The sequence below is a fragment of the Neomonachus schauinslandi genome, chromosome 6, assembly GCF_002201575.2.
Source record: "Neomonachus schauinslandi chromosome 6, ASM220157v2, whole genome shotgun sequence".
Taxonomy (NCBI): Eukaryota; Metazoa; Chordata; class Mammalia; order Carnivora; family Phocidae; genus Neomonachus; species Neomonachus schauinslandi.
In genome coordinates this window covers 107,133,532-107,158,126 of record NC_058408.1, presented here as the reverse complement: position 1 = coordinate 107,158,126, position 24,595 = coordinate 107,133,532, and the positions used below count along the sequence as shown (strand labels likewise).

The 24,595-nt window shown below is 45.6% G+C and overlaps 1 protein-coding gene across 1 annotated transcript in view; it reads right to left on the bottom strand.

The window, feature by feature from the left end:
- The window catches only part of ANXA11 (annexin A11), a 41,797-nt gene extending 38,484 nt beyond the window's left edge, over window positions 1-3,313 (bottom strand). The window contains exon 1 of the mRNA XM_021700249.1: window positions 3,087-3,313. The gene's annotated coding sequence lies outside the window, so the exon portion shown is untranslated. The remainder of the gene's footprint in view (window positions 1-3,086) is intronic.
- Between the last annotated feature and the right edge of the window lie 21,282 nt (window positions 3,314-24,595).

Sequence of the window (24,595 nt, the reverse complement as noted above, 5' to 3'; positions counted from 1 at the left end):
TTTTTTTTAAAAGATTTTATTTATTTATTTGACAGAGAGAGACACAGTGAGAGAGGGAACACAAGCAGGGGGAATGGGAGAGGGAGAAGCAGGCTCCCCGCAGAGCAGGGAGCCCGATGCGGGACTCGATCCCAGGACCCTGGGATCATGACCTGAGCTGAAGGCAGTCGCTTAACCAACTGAGCCACCCAGGCGCCCACGGATGAGAACTCTTGATTCCGGAGTCCTCGGTTGCCCTCACCCATTACTTTCTCCCATCAGCATGTTCGAGTTACTGTTAGGGCCCTATGTACTGTTAGGATCCTCCCAAATTCAAACCACCGGCTGACATCAGACCCTCATTTCATGCGGTGCTGGGGCCAGGGTCAGCAGGCCTACTGTGGTGCGGTTTCAGCCATTATTAGAAAGCTCCACTGAATTTCAACAACTCCTTGTGAAATTGCAAATTCCCAACAAAGAAACTTCAGTTTCTTCATTTCCCCTAAGAGCTTTCCTATCCAGGATCACTCAAATTCCTGATGCACCAGGGGACAATGGCATCAGTAGGTGTTGTAGGGAAAAGTCCAGAAAGACCTGAGTCTGCCTGCTTGGCTGGGACTGTGAAGCACACCAGCACACAGACTCTTCCCCGAGTGCCCCCCGCCATGGAATCAAGTGCCAGAAGCTGCCTCAGGCTTAAGGAGAGAGGAACGAAGGAGGTGAATCCAAGAGGAAGGAGGGAGAGAGCTCTAGAAAGGCCCTGGGTTCTCTGCACAGATCCCCAGCACTAGGTGCAGATTTCCTTTCTACATTCACTTCCTGCCTACACCGGCTTTTTGTCTCTCTGTACTGCAGTGAATTCCCAAGAACCCACACTAACCTATTCTGGCTGGATTCTTAACTCCTGTCACTCCAAACTACCCATCCTCCCCAGAATCACATGAGCAAGGCATCACTAATCGATCTTGGCCTTCTAGGTACAGCAATCCAGGGTGGGCCCTATCTGTTACCCTTGCCCTGGCTCCATAAGGGAATCAAAGGGGCCTCTCAGGCAGCCCCTACTGCCACCTCTCAATCTGGACTATTTCCATCTCAGGCTCTCTTTTGTTGCCTACTCAAACCCAGCCTTCAAGGTCTAAGATCAAGGAAAACCTTACTTTCTGGGCCTGCCTCTTATGCGCAGTGAAATTCTGCTGAGCACATATATTAGGCAAGGCCTGTCCTGGGTGCTGTGAGACCAGGAGAGGAGTAAGAAACAGCCCCTGCCGTCCAAAGACAAAGGACAGGGCAGAGATAAGACACGTGGCCATACAAATACTAAGCAAGGCAAGTAGGGAGAAGTGATGCCAAAGGAGTGGAGGAGGAGGGCTGCGTGGGCTCAGAGTATGCCCTTTCCTCCTAGGAGCAGGCCCCTGGATGGCTCCCAGGAGGGTGGGGAATCATGGGCAGAGATGGGGGAGGAGGGCATTCCAGGAGGGCAGAACAACATGAACTACAACAGAGGAACCAGCAGGAGAGCAGTTCAATTTGGACCTCCAGCTGCAGGAAAGAAACGACCGCTATTATTACTGTATTATTATTGTTGACACTTCTGTCCCAGGCCCTGCCGTAAGCTTTACCCCATGTGGATGACATCCACCTAAAGCACACAGGTATGGCCTAACAGTCACCATTTCAGCTCAGTGCCTGGGCTGTATGGTTGTAAAGTATTAACTCATTTAATCCTCACAATGCCCCTGTCATGTAGGTATTATTACCCCCACTTTAAAGATGAGGAAACCAAGGCACAGAGACTAGTAAGAGACAAGACTATGGAGGGATGCAGGACCCTGAGGTACTGAGCACCCAATGCCAGGGGCAACAGACTTCCCTGGCACCTCACCTGGTCTGTCTTGTCAGGGACCACCTAGAAGCACAGGAGTGTGCCTTGAGGGAAGGAGCACTGTTAATCTTCCTGGAATCTGCAACAATGGATTGAAGCAAGGAAGGAATGAAGGAACATAATGAGAGCCATTTAGTTGTGAGCAAAAGAACACACCCTGCCTGTCCAGCTCCTGGACCCAGCCTTGCCCTCCCCTGCAAGCTTTTGTTCCTGTTGTGGGAGCAGGGAAGAGGCTCATCCCTGGTCAGGGCAGCCAGAAGTAAAGCGTGGGGGAGAGGGGATCGGGAGAGAGAGCAGAGTGGCTGGATATCTTGGATACCCAAAGCAAAGCAAGGTCACTGATGGGGGGGAGCTGAGAGAAATGTCCCTGGGGACCAACTGTAACTTGCTTGGGCTAGAACTGGCTAGCTTAACTTCTCTCCTCGGAAGGGGAACTTTGCAACTGTCCTTTAAACCAATAAACTGGGTTTCTGCCCTTTTAAGCCTTCATCAGGCTAGGTAGAGCCCAGGGAGAGAGAAGAGTTCAAGAATCCCTCCCTGAAACTGTAGCTCAAGGGGAAAGTCAGAGAGGGTAAACACACAGGTGAACACAGAGCCCGGGATGGTTCCGCATTCTCTCAAAGGGCCTTACAAATAATCTCCAACAGCAGCAGCTCCCAGGATTTGCGTCCTCCCGGTTCAAGAGAAAAGTTCATGAAGCCAGCCTCCTCTGCGAGCTCTCCTTAGCACAGGCCGGAAGGGCACCTACACTCTCGAGAACTCGGCTGGGTCAGAGGGGCCCGGGCCACCGGCCATCCCCATACCAGCCAGTCGCCTTCTGGTCGCAGTTTCACCTGGTCGCAAGTTCACCCAGTCCTCCCACGCCCACCCAGGAGGGGCTGAACCCCCGACCCCAGCCGCGCAGCACAGTCACGAGGCCCTGGCCACAGGGGGCCGGCCTGTGCACCGCCCACCCCACACGGAGGGCAGCCCCCGCGGCCGATCGAGCCAGGGCAGCCGGGCCGACGCAGCCCGTCGGGACCCAGCCCGACAGCCCGACACCACCATCCCCCCCCCACCCCCCAACCGCCGTGCCGCCGTGCAACCTGGAAGCCGCAGGGCCGCGGCGGGAGCCGGCGCCGGGCGGTCCGGGGCTCACCGGCCGGGCCGCGGCGCTCTGCCGCCACCCGGTCCCTTGCCGCCGCCCCGCCCCGTGCCTCCGGCGGGCCGGGGAGCCCTCACTTACCGGGCCACTGGCCACTGACCACAGGGGTGGGGGCCGCGAGAGGCGAACGGGGCCGCGGGCAGCGGCGGCTGTCTCCGCGGGCGTCCCGGCCGCGGCGCCTCGGTCGGCCTGGAGCTCTGTCCCACTCCGGCTCTCGGGGCACTCGGGGTACTCCTCGAGCGTCGCAACCGTCAGGGCCGGGCCGGAGGAGGAGCCCGCCGGGCGGAAAACTCGGCGGTGGCCCAGCGCGCCCCGGGGCGGAGCCTCTCGCGCTGGGGGCAGGGCGGGGCGAGGGGTGGGGCCGGAGCGCGGTCCCGCCCCCAGGTGATTGCCTGGAGGGCTAACCCGCAGAGAGACGCTTCCTGGGGCGCGGGGACAAATCGCAGGCCTTCTGGCGCTGTTGGACCGGGAGGGGATTCCGCCGGTGCCGGGAGGTCGGCGAGGAGCCCCCCGCTACGCCCGCCTCCTCCGTCAGTCGCGCCCTGAGCCGCGTTCTCCGGGTGGGTATTCCCCAAGCCCCCTCCAGCCCTGTGTACCATTGTTAGCGACTCTCCTTCAGGTAAAGAGCGCTTTCCACAATAGGAAGGTCATGCAACAGTATGGAGGTGGGGGTGGGGAGAGTAGCTTTATAGTGGAGAGACCCGACAAACTACCTTAGCTAAGTGATCAAAGTCAACGTCAAGAGAGATAAATCATTAGTGATACGATGTGCCCATGTGGTCTTCCTCCCAAGAATAATAGCCAAGAAAAGCCTAAGGAGCTAGGAAAATAATGTAGTGTGGCATCCTGGAGGGGATCCTGGTAAAAGGACATTAGAGAAAAACTAAGGAAACCTAAATAAACTATGGACATCAGTTAATAATAAAGCATCACTATTGGCTCCTTCACAGTAGCAAAAGCACCATACTAATAGGAAATGCTAATAATAGAAGAAACCAAGTGTTAACTTCTCATTTTTTCTGTAAATATAAAACTATTCTAAAAGAGTTTATTTTTGAAAAAAAAAAAAATCTCGCACGGGTAAATGAATATATGGTAGTTTAAAAGCAGTTTTTAGAAACTAAGATTCACACTTTACTCTTCCAGCTCACTTTTAGGTGTGCCCTTCCAGATCTTTCTCTCTGCAGCACTCTATGTGTGTATATACTCACCTAGATGTACTGTTTAAAACGGTGTTGCAGTATTTTTCTGCGACATGCTTTTTTACTCACTACATCTTGGAGGGTCTTTCCTTGCAAGTGCACCTTGTTCTACTTGGTTCTTCCCAAGGACCCAAGGGGTGCTCAAACGTGCGTGTCACCTAGGTCCTTAGGGAAGGACATTTCGGTTGCTGTCGGTTTGGGGCTATTGCGAACAGCACTGCTGGTCCTATTTCCATTTTCAGAGCGCACAGAGAGGGAGGGACTGGGGTGCTGTAGGTCCAAGGGGAGACTCTGGGTAGGGTTGGTGGTGCCGGGCGGAAGCCGCGCCCTCCGCCAGCCAGTCGCCGCCCGACTACGAACCTCGGGGACCCAGTCATTTTCCGCGGCCTGTGCAACACCGCTGTCCCCGCAAAGGCGCGGCCCTTTTTCGGGGCTGAACTGCATTTTTCAGCGATGAGTGGGCGGATGAGAGTGAAACTCAAGCCAAAGGCTCCAGTGCGACTCGGAGGAAATGCCCCGCCCCCACCCCCAGCAGAAGACGAGCCAAGGGTCAGTGGCACCAGGAGACTCGGCCAGGCTTGGGTATTACCGCGGTGGGGGTGCCCGCGGCGCGTCAGGAGCGGGCGTCGGAGCGAAGCCCCCGCCGAGCCCGCGGCGCTCCTCCGGGAGAGCGTCTGTCGCCTGGTGCGCCCTGGGCTGGGGGCTTCGTCGGGGAAGGTCACACCTGGCGCCCACCCAAGCCTCTGCTTGGACACCCTGCACCGGCGCCGCTCGTGCCGCGGCTCCCGGCGGCCTCAAAGGCAAGCTTCTTTGAATGGCTCACTTTTTCCGTAGATGAGCTATTGCTTCCTTAAATACCACCTTAAAAAAAATAAATCAGTAGGGGCGGAATTCCTTCTGCGTGTAGCACACACTTTCCTACGTCGGGACTGAGCTCTTCAAGGCCCAGGATGGTGAATAGTTACCACTGTGCTCACCTTTCTGTGACTTTCAACCATTTATTTTTAACAAACGTCATGTTGAGCTACGACTCGGTTGGGACACTTGTGTCGGGAAAAAGGTTTGGTGCGCAAACACCTGGGTCCTGTCACTTGGAAGTGATCCGTTCTTTGAGCCTCGGTGTTCTCGCTTAGAAAATCTTCCAAATGATCTATGAAAATCTGTAAAGTGACCACTGCTTCATCGTTGCTAGGGGCTGATGCAAACATCAGATGAGGTAAGGGGAAGCGAGTGCCTTGTAAACCGGTCAGGTGCTTCAGAGCGCTGAGTAGTACAGGACCTTTATAATCTTTCTTATGTTGAGTCATTGTACAGACAGTGTTTGAGTACAGGCAATGTGACCGGCCTGTGCTGGGTGCCCCAGAGACAGGGAGAAAAGAAAACTCCTTTGCTCTAAACACAGTTCTTCTCTGGTGGAAAAACAAATAAATCGCAAATACCTCACAAAATACAGGCTTGTAAAAAGGATCCTTGGGGTCAATGATGAGAGGGAAGTGTAGAGGACAGGATCCAGAAAGGCTGCTTCTGATCAGTCTGGCCAGACTTTACAATCGACTTTTAATTATTTTTATTTTTTTAAAAAATGTATTTATTTGTCAGAGAGAGAGCACAAGTAGGGGGAGTGGCAGGCAGGGGGAGAATCAGGTTCCCCGCTGAGTAAAGAGCCCAAAGCCGGCTCCATCCCAGGACCCTGGGATCATGACCTGAGCCAAAGGCAGACGCTTAACCAACTAAGCCACTCAGGCATCCCTATTTTTTTTTTTTTAAGATTTTATTTATTTATTTGACAGAGAGAGACACAGCGAGAGAGGGACCACAAGCAGGGGGAGTGAGAGAGGGGGAAGCAGGCTTCCCGCAGAGCAGGGAGCCCGATGTGGGACTCGATCCCAGGATCCTGGGATCATGACCTGAGCCGAAGGCAGATGCTTAACAACTGAGCCACCCAGGCGCCCCCCTATTTTTTTTTTAATCATGTTCATTCTTTTTAAAAAAATTATCTACTGCTTTCATTTCTGCTTTTATCTTTGTAGTTCTGTTCCTTCTTTCTTTGGATCTGCCCTGGTGTTCTTTTTCTGGTTTCTAGAGTTGAACATTTGGGTCACTTATTTTCCAGATCTTTCTGTTGTTGTTCTCTGATAAATGTATCTAAGACTAGAAATCTCCCTCTACATCCTGCTTTAACTACAAATCACAAGTTTTAACATGTCATGCTTTTGTTATCTCTCAGTTATAAATATTTTGGGTTTTTTTTTTTCCCATTAGGATTTTATCCTTAATTCATGGATTATTTAGAAGCATGTTTCCATGGTTTTTTTAAAAAACATTTTGTCATAGTTTTCTAATTTTAATGCTTAGAGATTTTTGGAATTTGGTGAGACCTCTTTGTGGCCTGATAGACTTTTTTTTTTTTTTTAATGTCCCAGTTTTTGTGAATGCACAAGCTTCTTTCTATATGTTTCTCCATCCAGTTTGCTAACCTAGTTATTTAGCTTGTTTATACCCCACGTTTTTTTCTGTTCAAGTCGTTGATTTCCGAGAGGGTTGATTTAACGTTTTCTACCTTTATTGTGCTTTGCCAATTTTCCCCTATAATTTGATCTCATTTTGCCTTATAATTTTGAGAACAAATTATTAGGTTCACACAAGTTCATAATTGGTTTACCTTTTGGTGTCTTATCTTCTTTTATCACTTTTCTCCTTAAAAAATTGCCTGCTCTTTAGTATTGCTATCTAAGATAGTATTTGTCTGGTATATGTTTTTCCTCTCTTGTTTTCAAGCTTTACTGTTCTTTAGGTTCATCTCTTGGAAATGACACAATTTTTTAACTATTTTTAAAAAGTTCATCTGAGTATCTGCTTTTAATTGGTGAGTTTATTTTAATAATGATTACAGAAATTTTTGGACTTATCTCTGCCCCTTTTTAGGAGATACACACATATACACACACGGGGGCGTGCACGCACACACATACACTCAAGGCTGATATTCACCTAAAACACATGCTAAAATGCTGTAAATTGTAAAAAATCAAAATTCTTTCATCCTGCTTGGTAAATAGTGGTTGCCTTGAGACCTCATAGTACCCCCACCCATGATCTTCCCCTGATCTAGCAACAAAAGGGGCAATACTTATCACAGGGGGCCCTCCAGCACCTTTTTCAAGTCTCTTATTGGTTAGTAAAGGGGCCAGGCAGGTGGATTAATATTTTGACTATCATGTGAAATATGCTTTCTCTTTGTTTCTTTTTTCTCTTTTCCTACTTCCATTTGGAATGTTTGAATTTTCTGTGTTTAATAGAGAGGTAATACTAGAATTAAAAAGATATGAATAAATAGCTGTTTATTAGACACCTTTACCAGAATATCCCTCATAAAACCCAAATTTATAATGTCAAAAGGTGAACTAACCATCTTTCCCGCTCAACCTGCTTTTTCTCGTGGATTCTGTATCTCAGCTGAGATACCACTGCAGGGCCCCTCACTTCTACGGGTTCTTCATGGCAGAGGCTTAGCACACTTTTCTGTGGTCCAATGTTTTTGTAGAGTTTGCAAAAGTAAGCTATTTTGAATACAAACAATTAAGACATCTGGCTCTTTTTATCCTGAGTTCTCTAAAAACCCCTCACAGCAGAGGGGCCGTAGGTATTTTTGGGATTTAGCTAAAAAAAGGTGAGCTGGAGTTTCGCTTAGTTAGGGTTTAGTAGGATATGTTCGTACCATTTGCAGTCACTTCTGTGTGTGGTTACATTACTGCTTATCTTTCAATGTAGGAACGGTTTCTAGGAAATGGCTCTGATTCAGCCAGAAGAGCCAGAGATGTTCAATAATAAACATGTCCTATAGCACCTGTTTTCAGAAATATGTAGACAATGAAGGAGAAACAAGATTTGATATGTTTGGAACCAGAAACCAGTCTATGGAAAATTCTTCCAACGATTGTATGTATGAAGTTTTAAGCATGTAAGTCTATTCTCATCCAGGCCCATTTATTTTTTGTTTTGTTTTTTATTTTTATTTTTTAAGATTTTATTTATTTTTCAACAGAGAGAGAGACAGTGAGAGAGGGAACACAAGCAGGGGGAGTGGGAGAGGGAGAAGCAGGCTTCCCGCTGAGCAGGGAGCCCGATGTGGGACTCGATCCCAGGACCCTGGGATCATGACCTGAGCTGAAGGCAGATGCTTAACGACTGAGCCACCCAGGCACCCCTTGTTTTGTTTTTTAAAGATTTTATTTATTTATTTGAGAGAGAGAGAGCATGTGAGCTGGAGGAGGAGCAGAGGCAGAGGGACAAGCAGATTCTGCACTGAGCATGGAGCCCAACATGAGGCTCTATCTCATGACCCTGAGATCGTGATGTGAGCCAAAATCAAGAGTCCGTAGCTTAACTGACTGAGCCACCCAGGCACCCCTCATCCACACCCATTTAAAATGGAAGCCCTCCCATAGGGAATATACTTGATAAGGCAACAAATGCAATGATTACATACAAACATATAGAAATAGATCTTTTTAAAAACAATTTCAGGAAATATATTTTACTAGCACTCTGTGTAATATGGCACCAACTGTAGGAGTGCTGCCTGTGTGTGAAATTAAATGCTTTCTGTATCTGACTGTATCACATCTTAACTTATATCATGTGTTTTATACTGATAGAGTCTATAAATTCTAGATGCACAGGCCAAGAAAGATGAAATTTTATTATGACTTTTTATGAACTACATCAGCAAGAATAACACAAAACTCAACTTACCACTACAATAAGAACATCCATGACAAGCTGGCAAATACCCATACCAATTAAAGAAATGTTTAAGTTTAGACAAGAAAACTTAAATGCCCAGAAATCTCATAACCCATACACGAAACTTGCTAGAATTATTTCCAACTTTGACAATAGTGATACAAATATACAGTGTAGGGAAGGAAAAATTCCTCTTCTACCTTTCAAGTTCTTCCAGTTGGACTAAGAATTTTTTTAATATGTATTCTTTTTTTTAAGATTTTATTTATTTGCGATAGAGCGAGTGAGCAAGAGAGCATGAGTGGGGGGAGAGGCAGAGGGAGAAGAAGAAGCAGGCCCTCCACTGAGCAGGGAACCTGACCCGGGGCTTGATCCCAGGACCCTGAGATTATGATCTGAGCCAAAGGCAGACACTTAACTGACTGAGCCACCCAGGTGCCTCTGGGATTAAGAATTAAATTTACATGAGACAGGTTAATAGGAGAAAAAAAAAAAAAAACAGTTTTATTATGTGCGCACAGAGGCCCAATATTGAAATTGAGCCCTGAAGAAATGACCAAGGCAGGCAGTTTTTATACTTTTTAGACAAAGAGATGATACATTTCTGAGGAATTGACAGGATAAAGAAAATAGTGGAGAGCTTCAATTAGGAAGAAGTTCTAAGCAAATTTTGGGCCGAGATAGTAAATTAGTAAAAAAATAATAGGGTTTGTTTCTACAGCTTTCTTGGCTTTAAAATTCCTATCTGGTGATAAGGATGTCTTTTTACTTCTTAGTGTAGGGAGGGTACCTTTTGTATGGGAGATTTGTTTCCTGCTTTCGGGAGGACAGAGCAGGGGCTGAGTGTCTTGCACCTGCTTTTTCCCAAATAGCCTCAATTCAAAATAATCAATACACCATTTGGGTATATTTTGGGCAGCCTGCCCCTGGCCCTTACGACATGATACTACCAGCAGTATTAATTGTTCGCAGCTCAAATAGCTTACTTCTGCAAATTTTACAAAACCATATGACCATACTGGAAGAAGACTGAGGTCTCTTTCTATTCTACTAAAGAAAACCAATACTATTAGAAAATCCTCCCTATCTATAGATTTTTCTTCCTAAATATTTCTTGCATCTGACCCCTACTTTCCATTGGTTAAGTACCACTGTTCTAGTTTTCAGGCCCTTATGATTTCTAGCCTGGACTCCACAGGAGCTTTCTATTTTTTTTTTTTAAAGATTTTATTTATTTATTTGACAGAGAGAGACATAGTGAGAGAGGGAACACAAGTAGGGGTAGTGAGAGAGGGAGAAGCAGGCTTCCCGCTGAGCAGGGACCCCGATGTGGGGCTCGATCCCAGGACTCTGGGATCATGACCTGAGCCGAAGGCAGACATCTAACCACTGAGCCACCCAGGCGCCCCAGCAGGAGCTTTCTAACTGGTCTTACTGGCCCCCAGTCTCATGCCCCTCAGATCTGCCCCTCACATCTGACTGTGTCACTCCTTTAGGACCATCATGCTCCCCAGGATAAGGTTAAGCTCTTAGGCTGACCCATAAGACCATACCCTGCCTCTCCTTTTGCAGTACATGCAACTCTTGCCTCTCTCAAAATGTCAGCTTGCTTGTAATCCATCCTCCCCTCCATACCATGTCATGTCCCCATACCTTTGTTCATCTAGTCCCCTCAGCCTGGAATATCCTTCTCTTCACTTTTCACCTTGGTTGCTCCTACTCATCCTCCAAGACTCTGCTTAATTTTCATCTTTTCCGGAAGCTCTCGGACTTCCTCCTTCAAGATAGGGGACTGAGCACGTGCTGTAGTCTATCTCCTCAGCCCCAAGCTCCAGAAATTTCAGGAAAGAAAGAACTGGTATTTTTAAAGAAGATGACAGATAAGGCTCGGAGAATTAGAAGCACTGAAGAATTTCTGAGAACTTGAAAGCAGACAGAGTGAGATATAACACTTCAGCCTAGCACATGAGCACCTAGTACATATATCCTTGAATGTGTGTACTATACTATCTACTACAAAAGCAGGACCAGCAACAAGGACACCCCATGCCTGAGGTAGAGGAGGCCTGGGACAAAAGGCAGCTAACAGGTTACTGATGGGAAGGTGAGCCACACTCACCATGGGAGCAGCTAGATGAGTAGACTCCTGAACATTTCCTTAAACCCCACCCTTGAAGACAAGATGGCCAAGGCGGGAGTGTTTGTCTCCACATATGAGGGAGTGAAAGACAGGGCAAGGCCCAGATGGATGGCAAAGCCAAGGAGAAAAGGGTAGCCGCTAAGCCCCAAAGACCAAATACAAGAGCATCCACCCAAGGGTCCACCCTGCCCATCTTGCCCATCCTGCCCATTCTGAGTGTGTGGAACACACATATGCAAAGTGGTTTTCATCCCTCCATCAGAGGGAGTTATGCAAACAGATGTTCTGCAGGAAATTGCATGGGCAGACATGAGTTCACTGCCAAAAAATTAAATACCATTTGAGAAGCACCAATCCACGAAAGAAAGATGTATAACTAAAGAAACATAATAATCATTGCTAATATTTACTGAGCATTTATGTGCCAGGCACTATTCTAAACACATTGCATATGTTAAGAAACTTGAACCTGACCAGAAATCTTTTCGGGTAGGACTATGTTTATCCCCTTTTACAAAGGAGGAAGCTAAGGTGTAAGTGATTAAGTAACTTGCTGCAAAGCTATACAGCTTAGTGCACAGAGCCACAATTCTGCCAACCCAAGCTGTCTGCCTCCAGATTCCAAGATTCAACAAAGCAAATAAGGCAACCAGTACTGAGCTTTGAAGTAAGTATAATTAATATTCTCAAACAAGAGGAAATGAAAAAGAACCAATTAGAGATGTTAGAAATGAAAAAATATAATTATAATTAAAGGAAGAAAACCACCCCAAGTATATGAGCTAAGGGGTAGAATGTATGTAGCTGAAGAGCTAGTGACCTAACAGATTGGACCAAGCAATTTTCCCTGAAAACAGAAAGGGATAAATAAATATAAACCAGAAAAGAAAAGATAATAGACATGGAAGAGAGTTCCAGAAGAGCCACCATCCATCCATCAGGTGTTACAGAAAGAGACTAGAACAATGGATGTGTCCAGTGAAACGTGGTTGATTGTCAACAATCTCTTTTCTCACCCTCCCCAAATCCTAATACCATGGCAATAAAGGAATAGCATAGGTGAAAACCTGCAAAGGCAAAAGGAACAAGAGAGAAGAAAATGGTGCGCAAAATTTCAACACTTTTTTTTTTTTTAATTATTTAAGTAGGTTCCACAACCAGCATGGAGCCCAATGCGGATCCCAAACACACGACCCTGAGATCAAAACCTGAGCTGGGTATCAAGAGTCAGACGCCCAACCAACTGAGCCACCCAGGCACCAGGCACCCCCAACAATGTTTTGAAGACCGAAAACATATGGTGGAGTGGTAGAAAAGCGGACGCTTTACCTTGGGTGCCCCAGAGGGAGAAATCAAGGAGAAGCAGCTGATTCTCCCCACCCACCCCCAGAGTCAGCAAGGCTTAGCCTTACAGATGGAAGGTAGAGTATGAGGGTGCAAATGGGAACAGGGATATGGGTAGAAACCCTAGTCACTTTCCCTAGCCCCTTCAGCAGAAGTTCCCTCTACCTGTGGAGAAAGAAGACTTGTCATATAAGTTGAACTATGGAGACTGCAGAATAGGATATGTGAAGCACAATGAATTTGGGAGGAGGAGGTAGGGTATGGGTCTACACAAAGATTAAGCAAAAATCTGCATATTGAATGATGGGACCCTAGTCCCCAGGAGGTGATACACCTGATTCAAATTCATGAGCAGGGAACTGGAGGTTTGACCTCCAGTGATAAAACAATCCTTTTAAGAGATATCCTCCAACCTTAGGGGATTTATAGAAAATGAGCAGCCCAGACAAATGTCCTCCAATGACTGATAGTTACTGGTTCTCTCAATGCAAAGCTGACTGATGGCTTGAACACCCTGCAGTGAACACCATCAGTCAACAAGCCCCACTGCCACGCAGAGATTCCAGTCATTGTTTTGTGCCTCATCCCTAACTGTGAATATCCAACTTAGGATCACCAGCCTGAAAGGAAGACCTCCAGAGAGAGTGACCAACCAGCCTGGTTTGCCAGGGGCAAGGGCGTTTTTCAGAACACAGGACATTCATTACTGAAACTGGAGAGTCTCTGGCCAACCAGGATGAATTGGTCACCCTACTCCAGCATGTGTAAGCAAGATCCATAGCTTGGCTTTTGCTTAATAGTTTGCAAACCTGACCTACTTGCCCAGCTCACAAGATGTGAGCATAGTCATCTGCTATAATTTATAGGGTCTTGTGGTAAAATCTGCCAAAAATTGTATTAAATGGTTTGTGACTTTTGCAGATCCTTTTCCAGCCTTTGACATGATACGTAGGGAAGGATATGGACTACGCTAGGTGTCAAAGATAGCTCCTCTAATTTTTAGTTTTATCTTTAATCACTTGAGACCACATTTGGATGGGCTACATATATGTTTTCCTGCTGAACTCAGTGCAGCTCCCCAGCTAATGCTCGTTTTGGAGGGTCAGTGTCTGTGCCAGGCAAGTCATGAAATGTGGTATCACCATGCCATCCCTGCCCTTTACTGGAGAACAGAAAGTAAGCATTCTCCAGGATGCAAATTACCTGATTTTGATATCATGGACTCAGAATAGTCTTTTTTTTTTTTTTAAGATTTATTTATTTATTTTAGAGAGAGAGAGCACGAGTGGGAGGGGCAGAGAGAGAATCTCAAGCAGACTCCGTGTTTAGTGCAGCGGAGCCTGACATGGGGCTCAATCCCATGACACGGAGATCAGGACCTGAGCCGAAACCAAGAGTCGGATGCTTAACCGACTGCACCACCCAGGCGCCCCTCAGAATGGTCTTAATAGACAATCGATACTACTATCTTATTACCTCCAGAAACAAGGACTACCAATTCTGGATCTGAAGCAATCATTTTAAGAGATATCCTCCAACCTTAGGGGATTTACAGAAAATAGTTATGAACAGAGAGCTACCTTGTTCGGTTACTTTGGGAGTGCATTCCACAACGTTTAACTAGCAGGGCCTGCTGTTCAAAATGAGATGTGCTGCAGGTATTTGCCTGTGTGGCCAAATAGGCTCTGTGGTTACACACCTGCTTTCCTGTTTCTCCAGGCTGATTTTTATTGCCATTGCACAGTATGAGGTGGAACTGTGGGGCTTCAGTTACCTGCCTGTGGCATTCTTAGAGAACTCTCCAGGTTTCTCCTAAAGCAATTCTTGGCTCTACCAGCAGGGACTCCCTTGACACACTTTGGAGGGGATGTGTGTTGGCCTTTGCTTTAGGAACATGTGCTTGCTGGCCCCTGAGTTTTCCTCAGAGGATTGAATTGAAGTCCCGATTGAGTTTATTATTAAGGCATGTGGCTCATTTCTTAAATGGCAATGGAAAGTACCAACATTCCAAGTCAAATTTCAGCCCTAGAGCCACAATGTACTTTTTAAAAGTTTGGCCAAAAGAAATGCTGTTTTGGACAAGTACCTATGAAGTATGTATTTTATTCAATCTCTAGACACATATTCTTAAATGTATATATATTACCAATTCAGCTGGAGCAGCACAGTTGTGTGCTTGAGTGCCTCCCATGGCTTCTTAAAGATGTACTTTTAGTGGATTATGTTTTGGTTGGTGGCCCTCAATCTATACTGAGGGACATTATGCAAAATATGGCTTTGAACATTGACCCCTTGTCTGTTGCAGGGATGTCATTGAGCGTGATGCTTGTTATGTCCATAGCGACCTCTCCAAGAGGACAACTTGTAGAAACGAATGTGTTATTTGGTCTCACTATCTGGAATAGTTGCCTTTTTTTTTTTTTTAATTTTTTTTAAAGCAACCTGCAAATACTCTGGATCTTATAATAGGTCCTATTTCCCTCTCCCTATCTGCTGCTAGGGTCTTAGAGCTAAGCTGATAAAGAACCATGAGACTGTACAAAGGGGACTAATCACTCAGGTTGGCACCGTTGGTGAAATGGAATGAGAGCATGGGGTGTTGGCAAGGTGCTCCAGAGGCTGTGCCTACCATCTTGAGTGTCAGGGAATCCCCTCCCTGGAGGAAGTTTGGAGACCAACATAAGTTTCTCCAAACCAGTCTTATAGAAGTGCCTGCAGATTATCCCTCTCACACAGAGTTGGGGTTAGGACAGGTATAGTAGGGTGATGACATGGGAGAGAGGCCTATCGAGTCTTCTATCCTCCCTCACTAGCTTTCTGTCTTTTATCACACATGGCATGGTTGGAAATGAATGGGCACCATATATGAAGTCAAGCGCCATGTGTTTCCCAATGCTGCACCCATCCCGGTCTCCAGATCTACGTACTTTCTGCCCCCAACATTCACTTCCGTTATGGGAGCCAGGGAAACAGTATACTCTAGATATTAAAAGTGTAGCTCTGGAGTCAGAGGGCCAATTTCAAATCCTTCCCCCATGCTCACTAGCTGAGTGGCCTTGGGTAAGAAATGTAGTCTCGTGATCTGTATGACAGGAACCAAAACACTGCTTGCCAAACACAGTTGTTATGACAACACATTATATAACTACTGTGAATCATCTAGCACAGAGCTTGACACAGCAATAGATGTTTGCTATGAAGAAATTCATCATGGTGGTTAAGAGTTTGGGCTTTGGGATAGGATATACGAGTGTTCAAATTCCAACTCTTCCTGGGCCAGCTGTGAAATGTTGGGCAACTTTCCAACTTCTTTAGTCCTTAGTTTTTTTCATCTGCAAATGGGACTAATAATACACATGAAACTCTTGACACACCACTTCCTATGAAGTGTGTGTTCCATAAATGATAGCTCTACTTTCCTGTTATTTTACTGCCACCCCAGGGGAGAATACAGCTCAAGCTAAACAGGCAGGAGGAAGTGCCTAAGAGAGATTCTCCAGAGCTGCCAACCCTTTGGTAGCAGGGGAACTGATCTCCACCTCTGACATAGAGTAGTAACATAGCCACTTAGATTTATTGTTTTCTGTGTGCTAAGCAATGAGCTGAGAGTTTTCTATTTTTGTTTGACCCGAGACTAGGTATGGTGGATCTTTGGGGAGGCACAGGTACTTTCTCAGTATAGGTCCAATCAGGAGACAGAAACCACATTGGGGTTTAAGCAATGGGAGTTTGCTATAAATAATATTATGCTATAATAAAAGCATAATTATAGGATGTAAAGAGAACCCTCTAGGGCAACTCTCCCTACAGCTGAGAAAGGGAACCCAAGGAAGGGAATACAACCTCAGAAGGCAGCCACCTCTCAAGGCTGTGGGTCAGACCTTGTTGGAGAAGGTATCATGGCAGCCCCTTGGATGGTGGAGACATTTGCAGGTGCCTTGGCCAGAGCTGGTCTTCAGTTGCTAGACAAGTGTGAAGCAATCTGCCCGAGCACAGGTGTGTCACAACCTGGTGGTGGGATCTGTGGGCAGGTAGAGGGAGTCAGACAGCAGTGTAGGTGGGCGGCAAGGAGCACACAGTGTCTGTGTTGGGAGGGTCGACGGAAGGTGATCACCAGGCTGGACAGGACTCTAAGGTATCTGGGGGACCTCTTGGGCACATAGCTGGGGCAGAGCACCACAGGATGTCCGACACCTGCGAAAACCAGCAGCAGAAGCCCCTTCCTCCTGTGGAGTTCTCCCAGCACACTCTGCTGAGAAGGCTTACCAGTATGCTCACTGTAAAGGCAAGATGCTTATGGGGATTCTGCCCATTAGCACACAGCAGCTCTTTGTGGGTGAATTTGGAGCTGAAAAGTAATAAATTGATAACTAGCATAGACACATTAGGGGCATTTGAAGAAAGCTGAATACACACATGAATGGATCCATGTATTCATGCATGTGCACATATGTATACTAATCCACCCTGCTCAGGGGGTATACTACTCCTAGAATGTTCACAGACCCCAAGTGAAGAACGCAATTCGTGGTTCCCTGGCGGCCACAAGAAAGCCTCCATAAGGCACTGAACTCTGTGGCAAGATGGAATGAAAGAACTGGCCATGAGACTTCTAAAATCCTGTCCTAGTTATGAAGGGTGACATTTCTTCCTCTTTCTCCACTCCCTTCCACATTGCTCATGGCACCCAAGGGAGACCTGAACCCTAGCAGGGCAAGCCCATTTCCCTTTTTAAAATTTAATTTAATTTAATTAATTTATTTATTTGAGAGAGAGAGAGAACACAAGCCAGGGGAGGGGCAGAGGGAGAGGGACAAGCAGACTCCACACTGAGCACAAGAGACTGACACAGGGCTCAATCCCAGGGCCCTGAGATCATGACCTGAGCCGAAATCAAGAGTTTGGACAAGATGCTTAACCAACTGAGCCACCCAGGTGCCCCAAGCCCATTTTCTTTTTGCATATTTATTTCTCCCAAAGCCTAACTAATCCGTCTGTCAGCTTGGGCACACAGAGGGCACTGTGCTCTGAACAGCAGGCTTCCTGGGTTCCTATTGAACAGACTCATGGACAGTCATTTTCCTCCGCCAACTAAACACCAAGCTACTTGTCGATAGTGACAAACACCAGTTTTGATACTTTCTACTGTTTTTGGCATGGTAAGTGCCTACTCATGGCCCTGCTGGGAGTAAGGGCCCAGAAGCTGAAAATTCACCTCCCATTCTGCTCCAACCCCATCCACAGGGCCGGATGTTGGTAGTGGTCAGAGACCCCTGAAGAATGAAATCGATTCCCTTAGGTGCGCAAATGTTTTTGTTTTTGTTTTTAAGATTTATTTATTTATTTGCCAGAGAGAGACACAGCGAGAGCGGGAACACAAGCAGGGGGAGCGGGAGAGGGAGAAGCAGACCCCCCACTGAGCAGGGAGCCCGATGCGGGGCTGGATCCCAGGACCCCGGGATCACGACCCGAGCCGAAGGCAGACGCTTAACGACTGAGCCCCCCAGGCGCCCCAGTGCTCAAATATTATATGATGCATACATGGAACTCTGCCTCCATCCCACACCTACCAGAGTCAGAGGGGGCTCAGGAGCCCGTATATTCTGGATAAGACTGCCTTTCCCCCAGCCACATCACATTCGGCAGAGTGAAGAAGGCCTCTGGAATTCCTCATATTGCTGTCAGGCCCCCCTCTCTCCTCCCCACACGTACTCCTCACCACCATTATTTGCCTTGAGAGCCTCAGGGTCCACCTCATTAGGGCTTTATCGCCATTTGCCTCAGTCACTCCAAAAAACTCAGGCGCCCAGGCCATCCCTTATCTCCCAGACTTGAAAGCCCATATAGCTCCTTATGGCTCTCTCCACCCTTTTCCCCATAGCACCTGACATATAGTACAGCCGACCTACTTATTTGTTAGACTCCCCCGATTGAGGGCGGGGTGTCTTGTCTCTTTTGTTAACAGCTATACTCCCAGCATCTAGAAGGCATCTGGCATATAGTAGGTGCTTATTAAATATATGTCAAAGGAATGCATGAGCAAACAAAGCATCTTTGATGCCCTCCGTTCTCTGGGACTCAGTGTCTACCACAGCCCCGTTAGTCTTGTTACTACCTTCCCATCAAGGGCCTAAACCACAGCCCTTCCCCCATACTGGCTTACACAACTCTCTAGCAATTTCAGAGCATGGGCTTTGGAGACACACGGGCTTGGAGACACACGGGCTCTGCCGTGTAGAGCTTTTTAGCACCTCTGTGCCTCAGTTTTGCTTACTTGTAAAACTGAGATTTTGTGGTCAAGTGGATTAAATGGAAGGTGTTTATAAAGGACTCAGCGCAGCTCCTGGCCCCCAGTAAGTGAGCAGTAAAGGATAGCAAGCAAGCAGGGAGGCCGCAGAGCGGGGTTGGGAGGAGCAAGGAGCCTTCCTCTGTCGCTCCATCCTCGATCCGTTGGTAGGGGATGCCCAGAACCTTGTGCTAAAATGGATTCTGGGCAGGCCCTGGGCTCAGGGCGAAGGAGTCTGACAATTGATTAATGATGTCTGTCATGGGCATGGGTTCTGCAGGCAGCAAAAGGATGAAGGAAGTAGCGGACCCAGGCCACACACTTGCCATCCTGATCTACAATTTCCACCTCCTCTCCTTTTCTTTTGTACATCTTGACTACTTTCAAGGGTAAGAGCTCCTCTCTTTCCGGGAGCTCCTCCCTGACCTCAGAGTCCTTCACACACCCCCACCCTGAAAATGGTACGGTGTGCTCTTCTGAGCCCCCACACATTTTCTATGCTGTGCCTTTATTATTTACCATATAGCCTTTTGGGTTGTGTTTTAACTTTCAGATCTCCTGTCTGCATATATAGGCTGAAAAATGCCTTCAGGTTAGGTTTTGCCTTTGAGAACTAACTTGGTAAAACAGGGTGCATTGGATTAGGAGTCAGAACACCTGACCTTGCTGTGCGACTTTGAGCACATTGCCCTGCCTCTCTGAGCCTGTTTCCCTGAATGAAAATGGGAACCTTAAGCAAGCTGCCTTCTCTGCCCACTGTATCCCAGCGCTGCGGGGGGAGTCAGTATTTCATAAGGCTCTGTAGGGAGTAAGAGCGTTCATGTCCTTGTTGCATATCCCTGTGCTCTCCGCTTTCAGTGTCTAATACCAGAGTTTCTGCAGATGCAGAGTACGCTTTTCTCAGCAAAGGAGTAGGCAGATGAGTGCTTTGAACGGGAGAAACAGGCACTTAGGACATACTGACAGCTGAGTTTGGAGAAGGGAAGGGAAAATCCAACATTTCTCCCTTTATGCTTGCAATTGGGAAGAGTTAGGAGCCAGGAAAGGTAAATGCTGTCATCTGCTGGTCATTTCCTGTGTAGCAGCATCAAAATAAGAGTTTTGCAAACCTCTTGTGTAAACTTAGCTAAGGACCCAGGAGGGAGGAGGTGGCATTTGCTGAACGTTTACTGTTTATAAGGGACTATCTTCAAAGATGCTATAGAAGAGAGATATGAATTAACCTTGGATGCTGCCAATAAAGAGGTCACGGACTCCAGAGAGCTAGAGCCGCCTTCCCGTGCCTGTGTGCCTCAAGCACAACCCTCAGCCTCTCTGAACTTTGGGTTTCTCACTGGGTGCATGGACTAGGATGGTCTCCAAGCATCTGAAAGGAGGACCTTGAAAGAGGAAGAGAATGTTACAGAAGGGTACTGAGACGGAAAAGAGGACGGGTCAAGAGAAGCCCTTGGAAAGCCTGACATGTGTCCTCTTCCCTTGTCTCCTTGTTTGTGAAGCTGTGGGTTAGGCTCCGGATCTCTAAGCATCTGTCCTCCTCTGACTTCTTTCTGCTCAGGGGAAGGGACAGAGGAGTTGAAAAGACTTCTCGAAGGAAGAATGGAACCAACACCTGTGTAGTCTCCACCAATTTTAAGAAATGGAACCATATTGTTGCCTCTGAAGTCGTCTATTATATGAATATATTTTAATTTATTTACACATTCTACTGTGGAAGGCATTTGAATCGTTTCCTATTGTTTCCAGATTTTTTGCTCCCTTGGACATCCATGCGTGTATATTTCTGTCAAGTATATACTCAGGGGGTGGAATTGTTGGGTTATAGACCAGGTTCATTTTCAACTTTAGAGATAATTACAATTCATTATCCCAAGAGGTTGCACCAATGGAAACTCACATTAGAAGTGTGTGCAAGTTCCCATTACTCCAAATTCACTGCAAGTACTTGATGCTGTCAGATTTTTTTACAGTTTTGCTAATTGGGTGAGGGTGAAATGGTGTTTTACTGGGTTTCCCCCAATTAATAATGAGCATGTTTTCATACATTCATTATTTTGCATTCCTTCTGTCAAATGCCTGTTTATTTCTTTGTCTGGTTTTCTCTTGATTTGTCTTTTTGTCCTCATTAATCTGTAGGAGTTTTAAAATATATTTGAGATACAACTCTTTTATCATCTATGTATATTGGTAAATTTTTGTCCATTCTGTAGCTTGCCTTTCTACCTTCTTATAAATGTCTTTTGAAGACTAGAAGTTGTTAATGATAATGTAGTCGTACTAGGCAGAATCCTAGGATGACCGCCATGACCCTCATCCTGGTATAATGTCCTTCCACCAGAGTATGGACAACACCTGCACATATGACAGGTATCATTGGTGATTGTGTCACCTGTGGCAAAAGGAATTTTGCAGATGTGATTGTGGTAACTAATCAGTTGAGTATGAGTTAATCAAGTGGGAGATTAACCAGGTAGGCCTGACCAAGTCACATGGTCCTTTTAAACTTGAGTCTAGAGATCAGAAACAGAAAAAGTCGGAGATTCAAAGCATGGAAGATTTGACGTACCACTGCTGGCTTTGAAGATGGAGGGGGGCTCCATGGTGATGCAGGGTGGTCTCTAGGAACTGAGAACAGATCCTGACTGACAGCCGACGACGACCCGGGGACCTCAGGCCTACAACCTCAAGGAGCTAAATCTGCCACAATCCCAAGAGCTTGGAAGAGGACCCAGGGTTCTAGATGAGATCACAGCCCAGCCAACACCTTGATTTTGGACTGTAGGACCCTGAGCTGGGGACCCAGCCATGCTGTGGGTGGGCTTCTGGGCTGCTCATCTGTGAGCCAACAAATGGGTGCTGAATTTGTTATGCAGCAGTAGGAAACAAATACAGTAGTTGTACTTATCAACATTTTCCTGTATTTATTTTACTTGCTGAGTTTAAGAAAACATTCTCTGTATACGCTGAGGTCATGAAGACACTCTGTTCTAGAATTATTCCAGCTTTGCCTTTTCACATTTATTACAACTTTTTAAAATTGATTCTCCCCCCTTGGTGTGAAGGAGAGATCTGACTCCATTTTCTCCCCATATGGATAAGAATTTGTCCTGATGCTATTAATTGACTAGTCCATCATTTCCTCATAGATCTGCAACTGCAGTCTGGTCATGAATGCGGTTTTTGAACAAAGGAAGGTCTGTGTCTGGCCTCTTTATTTCATGTCATTGTTAATTGGTCTGTCTTTGTAACAAACCCACGCTGTGTTAATTGCTATGGCTTTCTAGTAATTCTAGATGTCTGGTAAAGTAATGTACCCATCTTGTTCTTCAAGAGTGTCTTGGCTTTGGGCTCTTCCAAATAAGATTTAAGATAGTTCATCAAATTTCATAGGACAACCTGTTGGGATTTTTGTATGAATTATAATATTATATCTATAAGTCAGCTGTGGGGGGATTAGCATCTTTAAGGTACTGAATATTACAATCTATGACTATGGTCTATGTCTTCTTTACTTGTCTTCTTTAATATTTTTCCTAAAGATTTACACTTTTTTTCCACTCATACATCTTTTGCAAAATTTGTTTTTAGGCACCTTGTATCTTTTATTTCAACTATGAATGGCATCTTTTAAAAATGTATCTTTTCTGTTTGCTGCTGGTGAATAGAAATGCAAGCTGTTTTTATATTTTGATTGTGTATTCCGTGACCTTGCTAAATATTCTTACTCATTCGAATAGCTCAGTTGTAGATTCTCTTTGGTCTGATTTCTTCAATAGATATAGGACAATTTGGATTTGGTAATTTGTATCCTTCAAAGAAATGCATTTCATCTATATTGTCAAGTTTATTGACAAAGTAGTTTATAATACTCCTTTAGTATCTTTTTATTTTTTATTTTTATTTTTTTTAAAGATTTATTATATTTATTTGAGAGAGAGAGAGAGAGCAAGCAAGCGAGCATGGGAGGAGGCAGAGGGAGAGAAACTTTAGTGGATCCCATGCAGAGAGCGGAGCCCAAGTGGACTCTATCTCAGGACCCTGAGATAACGACCTGAGCCAAAACCAAGAGTCCGACACTTAACTGACTGCGCCACCCAGAGGCCCTCTTTTATTATGTTTTTAATATCTGTAGGGTTTAAATGGTGTTTTCTTTTTATTCCCAACATTGGTCATTTTTATCTCTTTCCTTGATCAGTCTTATCAGAATTTTTGTTTTGTTTTTGCTATAATTTTATCATGTATTTCTGCTGTGTTGTCCATGAGTTTTTGGTTTTGCTGTCTAGTTGCTCTGTTTACATGTGATGATTAGGGGAGATTTAAAAATGATGTCATGGGGCACCTGGGTGGCTCAGTCAGTTAAGCAGCTAGCTCTTGATTTCCGGCTCAGGTCATGATCTCAAGGCCCTGAGATCGAGCCCTGCATCGGGCTCTGCGCTCAGCCAGGAGTCAACTTGAGATTCTCTCTCCCTCTGTACCACCCTTCCCTCCACTGCATGTGCACACGCTCTGTCTCTTTCTAAAATAAACAAATCTTTTGAGAAATTAATAAAAATGATGTCATTATCATTTTCCCACAACCCCACACTTTGAGTTTTGAAGTATATTTCAATGGATATAATTTTATGTTGGCAGATTTTTTTTACTTTCAACACTTTAAAAGTGTTATTCCATGGGCTTCTGGGGATGAAAACTTCTAAGTACCTATAAAATACAGTAAATCAATAAAGAATAAATTATTTACTCCAAGGAAATTTTTTAATGTACAAATTAGAAAAAATTATTATCGTGTACGTCAAGATATATTATAATATATCCAGAATCTAATGATGACTTTTTAAAAATACAAATGCATGTTCTGTGTTTGGTTACCTCTAAGAGGACTGAAATACTACCTCACTCTAAAATATTCCAGGAAAACTAACTATGTAGAATAATTTTCAAAAATTTGGAAGGAGGGACTACATAACACTTATTACAGTGTTTTATCATTGTTCACTTGCTTATTTATATTTTATTTTAAGCTTCTTGTCGGTAGGAAACATGTCTTTGTAATTGTTTCCTTTTGGTGAAGACATTTTTTTAAAAGATTTTATTTATTTATTTGACAGAGAGAGACACAGAGAGAGAAGGAACACAAGTAGGGGGAGTGGGAGAGGTAGAAGCAGGGAGCCGGATGCGGGGCTCAATCCCAGGACCCTGGGATCATGACCTGAGCCGAGGGCAGACACTTAACGAGTGAGCCACCTAGGTGCCCCTTGGTGAAGCCTTAATATATTTTAAATAGCTTTGTGTCTTCCAGAAGTAGTATGTGCTGGAAACATGTTATTTCTTTATTGGATTAATGATAACATGAAGGTATTGAGATGATCATGCAAGGTGAAAGGGAACCAGTATTTCTTGAGCACCTACTGTGGGTCCATGATTACGGGAGTGTCTTGGAATTTGGGTGACATTGGGGATAGAAACCGGTGACGGAAATGATCAGAGTTGGCCTTCAAAGGCGGGGAACCTGCTATGTTTTGCTATGTTTTGCTGGCCATGGAGTATGTTTCACCCCACCTAGGAGTAACAGGGGAAGGGGTAGCCTTCGCTGGTCAGGTGTGGGACTTAATGAACAAAAACCGTGTGAACTGTGCTGGTACACAGCATCAAGGTCCACATGGAGGATGTCTTAGACACAAAGTGCCTGGAAAAAAGAAGATTCAGGAGGACACAGTTACTGAAGTCTTTGAAGGGCTACTGTGTGGAAGAAGGAGCAGACTTGTGTGAAGGTCACAACGGCGTCCTGTGGGTGGAAATTAGAGGGAGACAGATTTTGATTCTAGCTTCTTATTAGAGCAAGCCACTTACAAATAGGATGGATTACTTCAAGAAG